This window comes from Protopterus annectens, chromosome 1.part0 (assembly GCF_019279795.1).
Source record: "Protopterus annectens isolate FY-2018-M chromosome 1.part0, PAN1.0, whole genome shotgun sequence".
Classification (NCBI taxonomy): Eukaryota; Metazoa; Chordata; order Ceratodontiformes; family Protopteridae; genus Protopterus; species Protopterus annectens.
The window spans coordinates 663739197-663756349 of NC_056725.1; the positions used below are offsets into that span (position 1 = coordinate 663739197).

The 17153-nt window shown below is 37.0% G+C and overlaps 1 protein-coding gene across 1 annotated transcript in view; it reads right to left on the reverse strand.

Moving 5' to 3' along the window:
- LOC122793593 (antigen WC1.1-like) overlaps positions 1–17153 on the reverse strand; it is a 94889-nt gene that overhangs the window by 10396 nt on the left and 67340 nt on the right. The window lies entirely within an intron of this gene.

The window sequence follows — 17153 nt, forward strand, 5'->3', positions numbered from 1 at the left end:
AGGTGCGCTCCCTTTATGGGCTTCATGGAGCTAATGGTTGAATAGCATTCCTCCAAAGCTGGGCAGATAAGTACCCTTTGGGGAAAGCCTTTCACTATATTATTTCTCTGTGGAAATATATTTACCTTTAACAAGGAGATGTTTTATTCTGAATTGTCTTTGTGTATAAAGGGATTTTTTTTTCAGTTGAGAATGATTGTGCAAAACACTAACTGTATACATTGTTTTGAGTAATTTTAGTACGGTGCTATGTAAAGTAATTGTGTTTGGGACAGGATACTGTGGTTTGGGGAACTGTTTTTAAAACATTTTAACTTAAAACTTGATGTGGATGATCACTTGCTTTACCAGCTCATGCAGGATCAGATACCCTCCTTGCTTTTTGATGAAACCATGGAGCAGACATCAGTCTCTTCAGTTCTTTCTTCCCCTATCTATGAGGAGGATTTTTCTTGGGAGTCTTGGGTATGGCCAGTTTTATCATTACCTCAGCCACAAATGGGTGACTCTGCTGTGGCCAGACTGGGTTCCACAGACCAATCATTGTTGTCTCTCAGTTCCCGTGGTGTAGCACCTGTAGCCACTAATGAGAATGTGATCTGTGGCTGTTTGTTAGCCATTTCCAGGCAAAGGATTATCACTTTTATAATTTTTTTTTGCAAAGTAGTAGATAAAGGATTATCGATTAGCCAAGTTAGGTGCTTGTTTTCCTCGGGTAGTACCTCTGTTATGGGTTGGGCTTTTTAAAGGTAATTTCCCAGGAAAACAAAACCAGTAAGGCATGAGAGTTCTCCTTGTTTCTCTCACTGTCTCTCTCTCCCTGAGAAAATTTCTGATGGGATTGCTTCTGTCTTTAAATATTTTGTATTTCTGTTTCTCCACTGACAGTTAATATGCAAAGAAACACATATCCTTTAGTTCCATCATGGATTCCCAGTCAGAACAGCAAGGACTGGAATAAGGATGTTCCTCAGAATTTCTCCTTACGTTGAAGATTCTGTTTCTGATGAAAGTGTTTCTTCAGATTTCTCTGTAGTATAGTTTTCTTTTCTGAAACTGTAGCAAAGTGAAAGATTTGTTTCAGTGGGAACAGACATTCCTAGCCCCTAAGCAGATGTTTTGTGATGTATTACCACTGGATTTTCCTCAGCTTGCAGTTCTCCTACCTGTTTTATCAGCTCTAGCGGATGTTTTTTTAGTAGCTTGTTGTATGCAAGACATCAATCACAAGGTCGTAAATGGTCTGATAGGGTATACAAAACACTTAAATATACTTTTTCTTATCCCAAATCTGATGTGGCAGTTGTTTCCTTATCAAAGCAGTCTACTGCTCATTATTTTGGTGAATGCTAGACCAAATGCTCTTTCAGGACAGTGAAATGTTTGTTAGATTTGGGACTAAAGTTTTTTTCTGCTGTTTTTATCCAAAAGAAGATTAAATTGCTGGGCACATTTATTAAAAAAAAATATTTACTGGCTTTTTTGAGATCATCAGAAGGTTAACTTATTAACTTTCTTTAAAACTTTATTGCAAACCTTATTGGGTGTGTTTCTCCTGTAACCAAACACACTTTAAAGTGCTCTTGTGATTCTTATGATTCTGCTAATGCTATATCTAGAGCTGCTGCTCTTGTTTTACTTATGAAAAAATAATGCTTGGTTATGTTCTCAAAACTTTCCATAAGATGCTAAAGTTGTTATGTTTGCCTCTGCTTCTGCTGTGGTCCTAAACATTTATTGCTAGAAGGATAGTGATTTAACGGGTTTCCCCCATATCTTTCAACCTTCTTTGTCCTGAAAATGTAAAAAGTAAACATTCTTTCCTTTAGAGCTAGCAAGGCTCAGACAAACACTTATGTATCTATATGGGTCTACTTCAAAAGAACAAAATTCCACATTACCAAAGACAAAATGAACAAGATGACATCGCTGAAACTTCAGTTTCACAAATGACAAGAATTCCAAAGAATTTCACAGGTTAAATATCCGATTGGTCACCATCTTACAACAAAACACACCACATTACCTCAAACCCACTTAGGTGGGGCGTATGCCCTCCCACACCCCCCTAACTATATATACCAACTCCGGGATCACACTACAGTGTGGAAAAGGGCAATTTCTCCTTGTTGGCCACCTGGTTACTTACCTTCTGAAATCCTTTGACATTCCGGTTGTTCATGAAACTGAAGTTTCGGCGATGTCATCTCATTCATTTTGTCTTCAGCAATGTGAGATTTTGGCCTTTTCAGGTAGACCTATATACATATATAAATATATATATATATATATATATATATATATATATATATATATATATATATATATATATATATAGGTTCCTATTACGTAGTCATACCTTTGCAAGTTTGAACGCTATATGGTGGAAACATATGTTCGAACTTGCAAAAGTTCAAATACGCAACCCCCCCCCCAGAAAAACAAAAGTAAGTGTTCTAGGAAGGGGGCAAGCCCCCTTGCACCCCCACATCCCCCGCTCTTTAGCTATACCAACTCCGAGGTCACACTACAGTGCGGAAAGGGAAGATTTCCCTTTACTGCACTGTAGTGCGATCTTGGAGTTGGTATATTTAAAGAGCGGCAGGGGGTGTGGGGGTGCCATTAGTTTTGAAACTTTGAACATAACCAACGTTATGTTGTTCGAAGTTTCAACCCTTCGACAATGTAACATGAACCCTATATATTCATATTATATATATACATATATATATATATATATATATATATATAAATATATATATATATATATATATATATATATATATATATATATATATATATATAATATATGTGTGTGTCTATACACGCACACACACACATATATATATGCTCTTTTTTCTATAACCCTACCTTCCAACCTTTGTCCCCTCTACAGCTTTAATCAATAGAATCTAACCTTATTCTAGCCCTTGTGATTCTTACCTTCTTCTGCTCTCTCTCTTTCTCTTTCTCAGACCTGCTAATCATTATTTTCAGAATACTGAATGTCCTTGTACTCAACTGTATTTTAAACCTTGCACAGCCTGCGAGCTATTATTCACAGAAACAATTTTTGATTCTCTTAAATCTTTTTTGATTTCTTTGTATTTGAATTTAGTCATTTTTTAACTATTGTAATCTTTTTTTGTAATTTACTAATACTTGGAGCTTATCTCCCTGGGCCTCTACTGAAAATGGACATGTATCCAGCTAGACTAGCCCAGCCAACAAATGTAAAATAAATAAATAAATAAATATATAATGTATATGTGTGTGTGTGTGTGTGTGTGTGTGTGTGTGTGTGTGTGTGTGTATATATATATATATATATATATATATATATATATATATATATATATATATATATACACATATGTGTTATATATTATATATATGTGTGTGTGTGTGTGTGTGTGTGTATAAAACAATGTTATGATGGTATGAAGGCTGTAAGAAGAAAGGAATGAGCCAGCAACAGATGAAGTCCAAAACATCTGTATGACTACCTCCCCTTCTAGTAACCCCCCCCCCCCATCTTGGCAGTCCATTTAATATATTCTTCAGTGTAAGCCTTCATCTTCTCTTGTGGCATCAGGTTTTCTCAGAGAGTTGGGTTGAATATTCCTAAAGGAAACCAGATGGTAATAGGAGTCCCATTGTCTTATTTTGAGATTCCCTCCTCAGCCTGTGAATCAAACTTTCCTCTTTGTTCCACTTCTGTAGCTAATGTTGTCTCAGCAGGTCATAGTAATTGTGGCCTCTGGTCTGAGAGGCAAGGATTTTTATTCAAGAATCTTCTGGTACCAAAGAAAGAAGGAATGTAGAGAACAGACCTAGACTTTCCCTTGTTAACTCTGCTACCATCCTCAGTTCCATGGTAACATTAGATTTAAAAGATGGTTTGATCTCATTCCAAATTGTATGCTTTTGTTTAAGATTTTATGCGCCTGTCCATGGTAATTGCTTACTGCAGACTAAAGGGCATTCACATCTTTTTGTTTTTGGAAAATGGCCTTATTTACAGACATTTTTCTCATATGTTAGGGTTCTGTGACAGATGTCAAAAGCTCCACTTAAATCTAGGGTTTTAGGTGAACTTTTTGAAATCTCCTTCAGACAGATCTTTCTGAAGTTTCCTTCTGACAGATCAGTTTTCCTGGTATATCTTTGAATGCATCCCTAGGAAGAGAAATTTCCTTGGGATAAAGTAGAACTGTACAAAGAAAACTTCCTCATCTTTTCCAGCTAGACACTGTCATCCGCCTTGCAATATCTCAGGATTCTGGGTTTCATGGGCTCTGTGATTATCATTTATTTAATTTATTTATTTATTTAACATATGCTGACCGGGAAAGTCTGACTAGGTTCCACAGAGCCTGTTTTCAGTGGAGGACTGGGGAGAAATGCTCCAGATGTATGTCTTTGGAATGTGGGAGGAAACCGGAGTACCCAGAGGAAACCCACACAAACACAGGGAGAACATGCAAACTCCACACAGAAGGCACCCCAGCCGAGAATCGAACCAGAGAATCTCTTGATGTGAGTCGACAATGTTAACCGCTGCACCACTGCGCCGCCCATATTGCATTGCATTATTGCATTTGTTTATCGGGAAAGTCTGACTTGGCACAGACTCCCCTTTCAACAGAGGTCATGGGAGAAAAGCTTCAAATGATACATATTAAAGATTATACATAATGTAGAAATAAACAGCATTTTACAAGTGTATACCTAGTTTACTGAATAAAGACATTTTGTAAAAGTTTACAATTTGTATAGAAAAGTTATTCAGTAGTATTTTGAAAAGTCTGCATAGATTGCAATATAAGGCACACATACAGATCAGCGAAGGAAGATGAGGAGCATTATTCCATATACAGACAAATTTCAGTGGACCAGTAGCATTGTATATGTCTGTGAGCAGTTTCATAATAAGGATGAGATAACATAACATAACATATAACATAACACAACATAACACAACATAACATAACATAACATAACATAACATAACATAACATAACATAACATAGACAAAGTTGCATAAAGGAGAAGGAGATGCAGGGGAAAAGAAGATACTATAGGTGAATGTAAGAGAAATGAAGTGAGTTGGAAAGAGTATAGACAAGAAGGGTTGTGAGAAAGAGATGAGAGGGAATTCATTTAAGGGTGGGAAGATGTATGGAATTATGGTTTAGTCTAGGGGTACTTATCCAGGGTTAATGCATATTTTTAGAGACAGGTGAATGGTGTTCCATGCGTGGTGACATAGTTTGAGAACAGAATGTCACTCACTGTATTGTTAGATTTAGTGATGTGCAAGAGCAGCATTTGGATTGGGTGAGGGAGGGTCTGCTTGATTTGTATGGCTGGATTAGAATTGAAAAAGATGGACAGTTTCTAGATTTATAGATGAGGTTGTGAGTAGGTCATGTTGTGATAAAGATAGTAAGTGAGGTAGTTTCAGTCAGTTTAATTCTTTTAGTGCTAGGCTGTGGTGATTACTGCAGACTTTGTTACTTTGTGATAGCATTGTTCAAGTTTTGAGGACTGAGTGACTTGTAAGTTGGGGAAAATTGGGGTTGAGTACAGAAATGTTGGGAGTAGTAGTATTGAGGCTAAGTATTTTCTGGTTTAGACAGAGAGGACATTTTTGACTCTATATAGGGAACCCAATTTCTGGTGAGTTTTCTTTACTATGTGTTGGATGTGATAGACAAATTTTAAGCCATTATCAATGTAGATGCCAAGCACCTTAGTGTTATTTACTGAACAAATATCAAAGAAGAGTTTCTGAGCTGAGAGGTGTCTTCGGCTAAAGAGAATAAGTTTACTTTTCTGGGGGGGGGGGTTAAGAAAAAGTTGTGAGTTAGTTAGTCAGGCTTTAATGAAGGAGAATAATTCTTGAGTGGTTTATTGCATGTTGTTAAGGTTCTGTGTGCTACATATGAAGGTAGTGTCAGCAACACATTGAATTATTGTGGCTGATTTGGAAACATCTAGGAGGTTATTAACAAAGATGTTGAAAATAATGGAACCAAGAATGGACCCTTGAGGGATGCATGTGGAGACTGAGAGGAAAGGGGAGAAATCTTTGTGCCATTTTGCAGACTGTGATATGTTAAAAGATAGCTGTTAAACCGTGTGATAGAGGTGTCATCAAATCCTAGAGCTGAGAGTTTTTGTAAGAAGATGTGGTATGAGACTGTGTCAAAGGCTTTGGAGAGGTCTAAAAAGAAGGCAGATACTAGTTTTTTTTTTCATTCCTATGGGTATTTACAGTACTAGTGAAATGTAGGAGGGCTGTAGTACTGCTATGATGGAGGTAGAAGCCATGTTGGGTGGGGGACCAGAGGTTATTTTTGGCAAGGTATTGAGAGAGCTACGAATGAATGCATTTTTCTAGAATTTTAAATAAGGGGAGAGGATAGCAATACGGCAGTAGCTACAACCATGATCCCCTAGGATAAAGTTTACATAGGAAAATTCCAATGATACTTCTGTTCAGTCTGGCTGGAACATCAGCACTCTTTATCCTTTCAGATTCCAGTTTTAGGATGGTAGGTGGGTCAAGTATCACTTGATCCAGATCTTCCCTTCTCCCTTCCAACGCCTTGTTAGCACGTTACAATCAATGCTTCAGACTTATCAATTGGGTTGAAAGTATTAGGTCTGTGGAACAAAAGAAGTAGACAAAAGCACATGAATTATAGATATGTTGGAAGCTATCAATGCTCTTTAGGCTTTAAATTATCTGTAGTCCTCAGTACCTCTGCAAGTTAGCACATCCTATTGCCTTTACTGAATTGTCATGCTAGACTGGGAAATAACACGTCAATTCATTTGGCTGTTCAGGTTTCATACCTTCAGTCAGAGCAAGACTTTGTAGCACACAAGTTGATCAAGCCAGGACAGATCATCACCAGTGGGAACTACTACTGGGGGTGAAAGAAAAGAAAATGAAAATACAGAGCCTGCAAGGCTTAAAATAAAACCAATTTTTGATATACAAGAGAACAAGGTAAAACAAAGTAAGCACTTTCATGGTTCTCACACCGCTTCATCAGACATTCTCAATACAGGAAGAAAGCAATTAAATAAGATTACAAAGGAACAATCAAATCAATACAAGACAAGCCTCTAATTAAAAGGACTATACTAGTGTTTCACAGGGCATGCCTTCAGAAAAGGTTTTAAAGTAAAAACACCATTGAGACCTGGAGGTGTCTCTGCATTAAGAAGCAGTATCCATTTCTGTTCTGCTGCTTCTGTACGGTTGGGTAGGTCACCACCCCTCAGATCTAAGTCTAAAACCTGAAGTACAAAAAATTTAAAAAGTGTTACCCCATTTTCTAAAGTATGCAATGCCAAAGCATTACTTTCTTTTTTTATTCCTAATGTCCCTTTGGTGCTCTAAAACCCTTTTTTTAAGGGATCTACTAGTCTTACCTATGTAAAAAACATGGCATAACTGGCAAGAGGCAAAGTAAACAATGTTAGCTGTTTTACAATCAGCATAAAAACTAACATTAATGGTAAAACCTATGTTGGGATGTGTGCATGTTTGGAGGGTACGAATATATTTGCAAGCTGAACAATTCCTACAGGGAAAGGTGCCAGTCCTAGTAGACTCTAACCTATTGTTAACAGAGGAAGATCTATAAGAAAGATGCTTCTTCAAGGACTTGTTATTCCTAAAAGAGAAATGTGGTGTCTCACCAATCTTCCCTCTGAGTTCTGGTGTACAATTCAAAAGTTTCCAATTATCCTTAATGATATCACAAAAATTGCTGATGTCACTAGAATATTGTAATGAAACCCTAAAAATATCTCTGTCGGCCACTGGCGACACAACTGGATCATTACTGAACTGAGCAGCCTCAAAATGAGGTTTACACCTACCTTCCCCTCTGTGTCCAGGTTTCTGAGATACATGCATCTATCTCAGGACCAGTATAGCCCCTCTCAAGAACTTCCTGTTTCAATAAATCCATGGCTTTATGTGCAGCCTGATCATCATTGTGCATGTGTAACAATCTATACACTTGGACCTTCAAAACATTACAAGGGATATGTCTAGGGTGCATACTTTTTTTATGTAAAAGAACATTTTTGCGTGTAGGTTTCCTATAAATGCTAGTAGTAAGGTTAGCTAGGTCAGACCTGTTCAATTGAACTACTACTAGGGGTCTTATGGATCCAACTGTGGTGGAAAACCTCAAATAGTTCTGTTTGGCGCCTTTCAAAACACAGCCAAAGAAATTCTGCAATCGGATTCCATGTAGCAGGACAAAAATGCAAATGTTTTCTCATTCCCATGGAAAGGAATGTTCTTTTTTGCAATTCTACTGTTTCTAGTGATAACAAGGGTTCTTCTAAAATTCGAGAAATTCCTCAACAATAGTGGTGGTGACTCACTTTTGGCCCAGGCATCTGAGTTTTTTTTCTTAATTTGATGCAGGCTAAAGACAATTTGCACAGAATCTTCACTTTCTGGAATAACTCACACAAGATGGGGGGGGGGGGGTTGGTCTCTATTATGTTCACAAAAACTCCTTTCAGTGAAGGACTGTTCACTGAATGATAACCAGCAAAATCTAACTCCCTGGAATGGCCATTCCAGCAAATTCTTTCCTAGGGCAAAAAAAACGCTTGACCAACCTAAAACCACACATAATTTAACTCCCCACACTCCTTAACTAAATATACCAATGCTGAGATCACACTACAGTGTGGAAAAGGGCAAATTCTTGATGATGGCCAAGCATTTTTGACCCATAGGAAAACATTCACTGAAATAGCCATTTGTGGGAGTTAGATTTTGCTGGTTATTGTTCGGTGAAGAGTCATTTGCTGAAATAGTTTTTTGCGGATTTAATATTGGCCCAGACAGGGATTGTTTGATGCACCCCAAACTATATATACTTCAGTTGACTGAGATCATTTAGGCACCTAATTTCTGAGGAAGTGCAACAGGTAATAAAGGAGTCAAAATACTTGTTACTAGAAAATCAGATATGGGTAAGTGGAGAAGGTTTTCTAATTGGTGCAATGCTGCCCTAAAATCCCTCCACCCTACCCTTTTCTACCTGTTTTCAGCTCGAGCAATTTTGAAAGGGGGGTACTTTTCCATCTACATAGTAAACAGGTGGCTTCCCTTATGGATTTTAACTTTGTAACTAAAAAATGTTATCCAATAAATTATTCTCCCTGTATTCTTTTCAGAGCCTGAAAACAAGGGGAAAAAGAATTATACTTTCTCTGGATGCCCCGAGGCAGCTCTGATCTTACTTGGACATAATAAAATCCTTTAGGAAGGCCAGTTAGATATTGTTTCCTGCAAATGTTAAATAAAGGATAACCAGTGTCAAAGAAGACAATTTGTAATGGTTATCCCATGCTACTTCATCTGCTGTTTTCACCATAGCAAGTCATTAACTCAAAACCACCTCCTAACACCCACCTAACACAGCTTCCACCCTGGCCACAGCACCATAACTGCCTTACTATCCTTCTTAGAAACAGTCACTCGAGCCTGAGATTCTGGACTACTCCACAGTACTGCTAGATCTTTCTAAAGCTTTTGACACCACCTCCCATAAACACCTTCTCTTTCATCTCGCCAACCTTCATCTCTCCCCTAATACTCTATCCTGGTTCTCCAGTTACCTATCAGACAGATCTCAAGCTGTCAGATGGAAGAACTCTACCTCTTCCTTCTTGCCAACACCCACCGGCGTTCCCTAGGGGGTCCATCCTTGGACCCATGCTTTTCAACATCTTCATTAATAACATTCACACTGTCATCCCTGACACAACAATTATCCAATACACTGATGACTCTACCTTAGTCTGTGCCACCTCTAACCTTCCTGAACTACTGACTAAAACCCATATAGCTTTTTCCACTACTGAGAACTGGATGCACCAAAACCATCTCTTTCTCAACTCTAATAAATCTAAAATACTTCTTTTCCCTCCCTCCAGGGCTTTCTCTTTTGACAAAAAAATGCTTTCAAAGTCCTAAGCCAAACCAACACTGCTATAGAAGTGGTCCCTTCTGCAAAACTCCTTGGCATTACCATAGACGAACACCTTAAATTTGATATCCACATACAACAAAACATAAAGAAAACCCACCAAAAGCTAGGTATGCTCTACAGGAATAACCGCTTTCTCTCCAACTCCTCTAGGCATACTTTGGCAACTACCTACCTTCTACCTTCTTTACTATATGGAGCCCCTCTTCTAACTAACCTGTCTTCTTCCAACACCTCAAAACTTGAAATTTGCTATAATAAGATCTCTAAATTTGCAACTAAATCCAAAACCTCTACTCACCACTGCCTTAACCTACAATCACTGAACTGGCTAGAACTCTCTAACCACCTAGACTATCTTCAAGTAACCACCGCTCACAAATTAATATTCTACCCAGATAAATGCCCAGCCTTAACAAACATCCTTCCCCCATACATCCCAAATAGATCTCTGAGATCTGAACACCAAAATTTAATCTCTATCCACAAACCCAAATGTCCTGCTGGCCAGCTCCTTCTCCCTTTCTCTCTAGGCAAGAAATGGAACTCTCTCCCTCCTTCACTTAGGACTATACCAAACTCAGAATCCTTCAAGACCCAACTTTTCTCATACCTGTCTTCCAAACGGAAATGTTCCTGCTTTCACCCTACATAAATTCAAGGGAATTTCCCCATTGAGCTCTCTATACTCCTTCTCCACTCTACCCTCAAACTATTATTTTCTATTCTCCTAAAACAGACTTAAGCTGACATTCACAGATTAAGTAATTTCTCTCTCTTGACTCCAAGTATGTAAATATTGTAAATATCAAGAAACCTCAGATCTTTATATTACAGACAGTTGAAACTTGCTGCACTGAATGGAAATACCTGTAAACTGCATTCTCTATTATCTTTAATTGTGTCTTATGATGTACATTTTATGCATTTGCATTTCCTGACTGTATGAATTTCATACACGTATTTTACTTTTAACATTATGTAACCATTATTATATTGTATTTGCTTATGGAGCTTTTCTCCCCGGGCCTCCACTGAAAATGGGCACATTCTGGCCCAGTGGACTTCCCCGGTAATCAAACTGAAAATAAATAAATAAATAAATACATTTCCAAGCAGGGCTATGGCCTCTTTTGCCAGGGCTTGGTTTCTGCTGTAGCATTTTGGAAAGGGATGGATTCTACAAGTTTTCTAGAGGCAGCATCTTGATCAGGTTTATACTTTTACAAAGCTGTACAGACTGGATTCCTTTTCCAAGTCAAGAGCTAACATTTCTAGGGCCATTTTCCATGGATTCCTTGAATCATAAATATCTTCCTCCTCCATATTTTTCTAAGATGTGGCAGTCTACTGGTGCAGATTAGGCTACTGCAAAAGTGTCTACCATTGAACATAGTACTGTTGTGTAAGTGGGACTAACCATAACACTAATTGTTCTATTTGATCACTGTTGCACTGGCTGTTCCATTCCACCATTACCATTCTGATGCCTTATCCATTTTTGCCAGGGTGTGGGTGTATGCTCTTCTTGCACATATGTTTGTACATATGCTTATATGTTTTATTATTATTTGCTAGTATTTGCATTTCAGGGCTTTAGCCTCCCTTCTTGAGGCAAGAAAGCTCTAAAGCTTTTTGATGCTCTAACTGCCTTGTATATGGAGCTCTGCTTGAGCTCCTGTCAGAGCATGTGAGAGGTGCCCTTATGCTCTAAAAAGCTGGCTGGCTGGTCATATGCTTGACAGGATGTAACCCAAATGGCTTAGGCTACTGCAACAGTGATTAATTAGAACATCTACTATTATGGTCAATACAGCTTATATGACGTTGCAGTTCTTTTGTCCAAATAAAGTCTTTAGATTTGGATTATGTTTGTGTATAAATGTATAATGCAATCCTAAAATCTCAGTCAGCACTTGCTACCCTTTTAGAATTTTCTATTCCTTCTGAAAACTTTTTAATAGATAAACTATCCACTGAGAAGTTAACAATTAATGTTGCTTTATCATCCGTTTGTTTGGAGTGAGTATTAATTATCCAATAATTCACTAAACTGATTATGAAGGCATATATCTTATTTTTGTTATTGTTAACATCTTCAAAGACCCTATGATTGCTACTGTAACCTCGATCCAGAAAAGTGTTCTGTAAAATAACTACTTTTTTCTCCATATAAATTTTATTAGAGGTCAATGTTGATACTGTGATAGATTGGCATTTTAGTACATTTTCTTTCATGAATTTTGGATGATTGCTGTCCACATGAATGTTTATTTTACTGAACAAAGGTTCTCTATAAACATTAGTCAGAAATTCATTATTTTCTTAGTTAAATTTTAAAATTACATCAGGAAATCTGATAGCTTGTGTGGACCATGTAGCTGTAAATTCTAAAAAGGTAGTGGAGCTATTCAAATTGCTAACAAAATGCTATATCTCTTTGTCTATGCCTTTCCAGATGATAAGAAAATTTTCTATACATTGGACAATACAATGCTTTATGTTTCCAAAAACTAGAGTAATAAATTATAATTTTTCCAATGGTACAGCACTAAATTAGCAAATGTTGGGTCTCCTGCCATCCAATAGCTACACATCTAACTTTCAGGTAGCAAATATTGTTGAATAAAAAAAGGTGTTGGTAAGTATTAAATGCAAAAAAAATCATGTATGGGTTCCACTGAAACATGACTGACAGATTTGATAACATGCAGAATTGTCTCACCATATTTAATCCTTCATTCTATGGAGTCATTGTATATAAATTGTTTATGTACATTGTTACAAATAAACAGCCTCAATCAAATTCAACATTTCTCATATTTTAGAGATTCCTGGCATCTTTCAGAACTAAATAGACATGTATCCAGTCGGACTCTCCCGGTTAACAAATGTAAAATAAAAAAAAAAAAAATAAAATAAAATAAATAAATAATTAGTTCAAATTCAGTGTTATAGTGTAAAGGGAACCAAACTGTATATTTTTAAGAGCTTTAAGTGCATATTCAGTTAATTCATGGTTGTATTGTTAAAACAATAAATAAATAAACAAGTTGTAGATGTTAAAACTAGGCGTGTCACAACATTAATAAAGTGAAAATCTTTATCTTTACTCATTTGTTTTATCCATAGCCGCACAAATGCACACACGCACGCAAGCACACACACACACACACACACACACACACACACACACACACACACACACACACACACACACTCTGTTCTTTCTACCATCCAAAAAAACAAACACAAAGGTAATTGAGTCAATTCCTCCCTCTCCTATTGCTGTAAAGTTGTTCTCTTTGTAACTGTGGTGAATATTGGAGTGCTGGTCTATAAAAGCATCTTTGTTGTGTCCTGCTTCACCACTCTATGTTTTGTTAGATAATCTTTCTTACAATATTAATGTGAAGGAAACCAGGGTGCTCTGCTCTTCCTGTTTATCTGTGACTGAATCATATTATGCTGCACTCCTATATGAATGGCTAGATAGTTTCTGTTGCATATTGGACTGACTGTTTTATTTATTTTTTTTATTTTTACATTTTCTTGAATTTACCACATTTTCATCTGAACAAATCATTGCAAATCCAGCAACACAGACAAGTCATATCTGGAATGATTCCATCCACAGGAGTAATACTCAGTATTACTACAATTTAGTCTGTAAAGCTCTTCTAGCAAATCATTAATGGAAATGTCATTTGAACTAACACCATCATGTATTATTAAACAGTTCAGTTAGTTCTGTGAAAATATGAGAGTCCTTGGTAGTTACATTGTGAAACTGGGACACTGTTAGTCATTTTTGAAAAAAGTGACCACAAATAGAGAAATATTTTAAATGCTGCTCTTATAAACTTAGAAAGTTGCTAGAATAGAATGCATTGTGTTAGCATGCATTTTCAGGAGGATATGAAGTCTGACACAAATGTCTGCCATTATTTTGGACAGCTGAGAGGTATGAACCCATATATATATATATATATATATATATATATATATATATATATATATATATATATATATGGGATCCGTACAGATCCCCGAATGCACTTTCCACCGAAGCAGAAATCACCGAGCATACTTAACCGAAAATGCTGTTCACCGAAGCAGCACTTTCGGATAAGTATGCTTGTTGTGCTGGTCAACTACGGTGTCGATATGGGAAAATTTTCTTTTCCCACCTGTAGTGTGACCTCGAGTGAGAATATTAAAGTAGGGGGGTGTGGGGGTGCAGGGGGGGCTTGCCCCCTGCATAGAAGTAGGTTTAATGTTGTTTTACTTTACCGTAAACACTTTTTGGACTTATATATATATATATATATATATATATATATATATATATATATATATATATATTTAACTGCACTTTGTCACATGACAAAAGATCAAAAGCATTTTTCATTTTCAAACCTGCTGCCAACTTACAATTTAGTTGCTCATTTTGAAAAAAACACAGTGAGTGTTAATGTCATTTAGAATGGGATGATGATTGGCTTTCAAATTTAATTGCCAACATACCACCCTAATTTCAAGAATATTTTTAAAGTCATCCCCCATGTTTGTCCTATTTAACACAATCCATTTGAAAAAAGTTCCTGAAATCTGAACCAATCACAGTGTCTGTACAAAAGATTTTTAATGTTCTTATTCTTAGTTTCACATGAATGCTCATACACAGTCTGTGCTAATCTTCACATTTTCCCAATATAAAATTTTTTGCACATATCATACTCTGCGAGGTAAACAATAAATGTGCTGTCGCAATCAAAATATCTGTTTACCCCTATGGGTGTCTCATAATTGTGCACTGTTATGTACAGACTTTATTTTATGTTTGCAGTACACACAGTTACCACAAGGGCATGTACCTCTGGTTTTGTTTGTGGTGTTTTATCTGTTGTAGTTCTTACATTCTTTACAATTACATTTGTGTAGAAGTCTAGGCTGCACTGCTAAAATCTCAGTCATCCCTGGCTGTCCTTCTAGAATTTTCCATTATTTTCTGATAACTTTATGAATAGATCAATGGTCTACCAAGAAGCCAACTAGTTCCAATTTACTATAAGTGTATTTAGCGTGATCCTGAGAGACTTCATCATTCACTAAACTGATTATGGGGATACACATCACCTTTCTCTTATTAGTAACCTCTTTAAAGATCCTGTGTATCATCCTGTTACTGTGACCTTGAGCCAGAAACGTATGCAGCAAAATAACCAGTTATTTCTATAAATGAGTTTAATCAGAAGTCAGTGTGGATGTTCTGATGGCTTGGCATTGCATTTTAGGATATTTTTATTTCTTTATTTATTTAACATTTGTTTACCAGGAAAGTCTGACTTGGAATGAGCCAGTTTTCAGTGGATGCCTGGGGAGAAACGCTCCAGATGCATGTCTTTGTGTCTTTTTTTCTTTCTTAGTTTGAAATTCATTCTTTTCTTTGTTGAATTTTAAAGTACTATCCAGAAAACTGATAGCTTGTGTGGACCAAATTCCTGTAAAACTCAAAAGAATAGTAGGCTTTTTCAAATGATCAACAAACTGCAGGATTCAGAAACATGACTTACTTGCACATGCAGAGGATACCCCATTGATGTGAGGCACAATGCAACTAGAAGGTAATTATCTTTAACAAGAAGGAATTTCTGATTCAGAACAATACCTATTAAGACAGAGCATTACCTATTTAGAATTCCACTTTAGAAACTGACAGTGCCAGTGGAGAGAGAGGTGTATTCATGATTGCAGTTACAGAATTCTCAAACAGCAGTAGCGTGCAGGATTAATGCATGCAAATGTACATGTGCATAAGGACAGCTACGTGATGGTAAAATAATAGCTGCAAGTCACAATTAGTGCCACCCACTAATATAACTATGAAGTCTTATTTATGAATATGTGAGGAAATGTGAGGATAGGAATTTCAGAAAGGGTGAACAGAAAGCAGACAGCATACATAACTACACAGTTAAGATAAGGGTAAACATGGAGAAGGAGGAAGTGAATATAATAAGGGTAAATGGGCAAGGATGTAAGAGGAAGCTATGGGGTGGAAAGTGAGTAAAGCTAAGGAAGCAGGGGTGCATGAGTAAACACGAAACACAGACAAAGATCAACAGAGGAGGTGCCTCTGGATACAGATGTTGAGCCAGCAGGAAATGTAAGGGTTTGACAGTGCAGTGAGGGCTTCTGCTGCACCACAGAAACAGCTGTCTCAATGGTGCACAACACAGTGCAATAGTGTAAGGACCTTCTCCAGGCTGCTAATGTGGCTGTTGTATAACAGTAACAGAAATGGAAAAAAGCATAAAAAGTACAACAGAAGGAAAGTGACAAAGACAGAGAGAGAAATGTTTTCAGGTCTGTGTCTGATGATCACTGTTACAGGTGCTTACAAGTAGATTGAACAACTGTTACATATTCCATTATTCTAGACACAATACTGCTAACTAGGTATAGAAAGTCAATTGTTCCTATTGGGTGATGTGTGTAAAAGGGGGCAGCACTGGAACAATGCTAATGTTGGCTATAAGAGGCCATGGACCACTAGTTAACTGTTAAAACTCTTAATCTGTACTACTTTGATTAAGTACTTCTGTGTTTTCAGTGTATTATAGTGTAATATGCATACTGTAGCCCATGACTTCATTGCTATGTATTGTATGCAATTTATCTTTATTTGTATGATAACCACTTGTTTGTAAATATCCTGTAAATGGCCCTGCTCTGAATGTTCATCTTAACATTTTTTATTCCAGTTTTCACACAATGGGCAGGGGTCATGGCAGAGAAAGGCCTGCTGATTAATCCGCTCATCTAGTTGTATAAGTGTTTATCTTCTTAACTCCTTGTTTACATCATACTTCTTTCCCCCTCACTGTCCCTGTAATCTCATTATGCTAATCCCTTTTCAGCCCCAACCCTTTTTTCACCCTGTTCTTCCTATTCAGTCTCACTCTTCAAACCTATAATCCCTCATACCAACATATTTCATTATTATTCACTATCACGTGCTACCTCTCCTACTTTTATTCTATAGGCTCCAACCTAACCTAGACATCTTTCACCTTTAGCATTCCCAGGCAGTCCTATAAATCTAGAGTT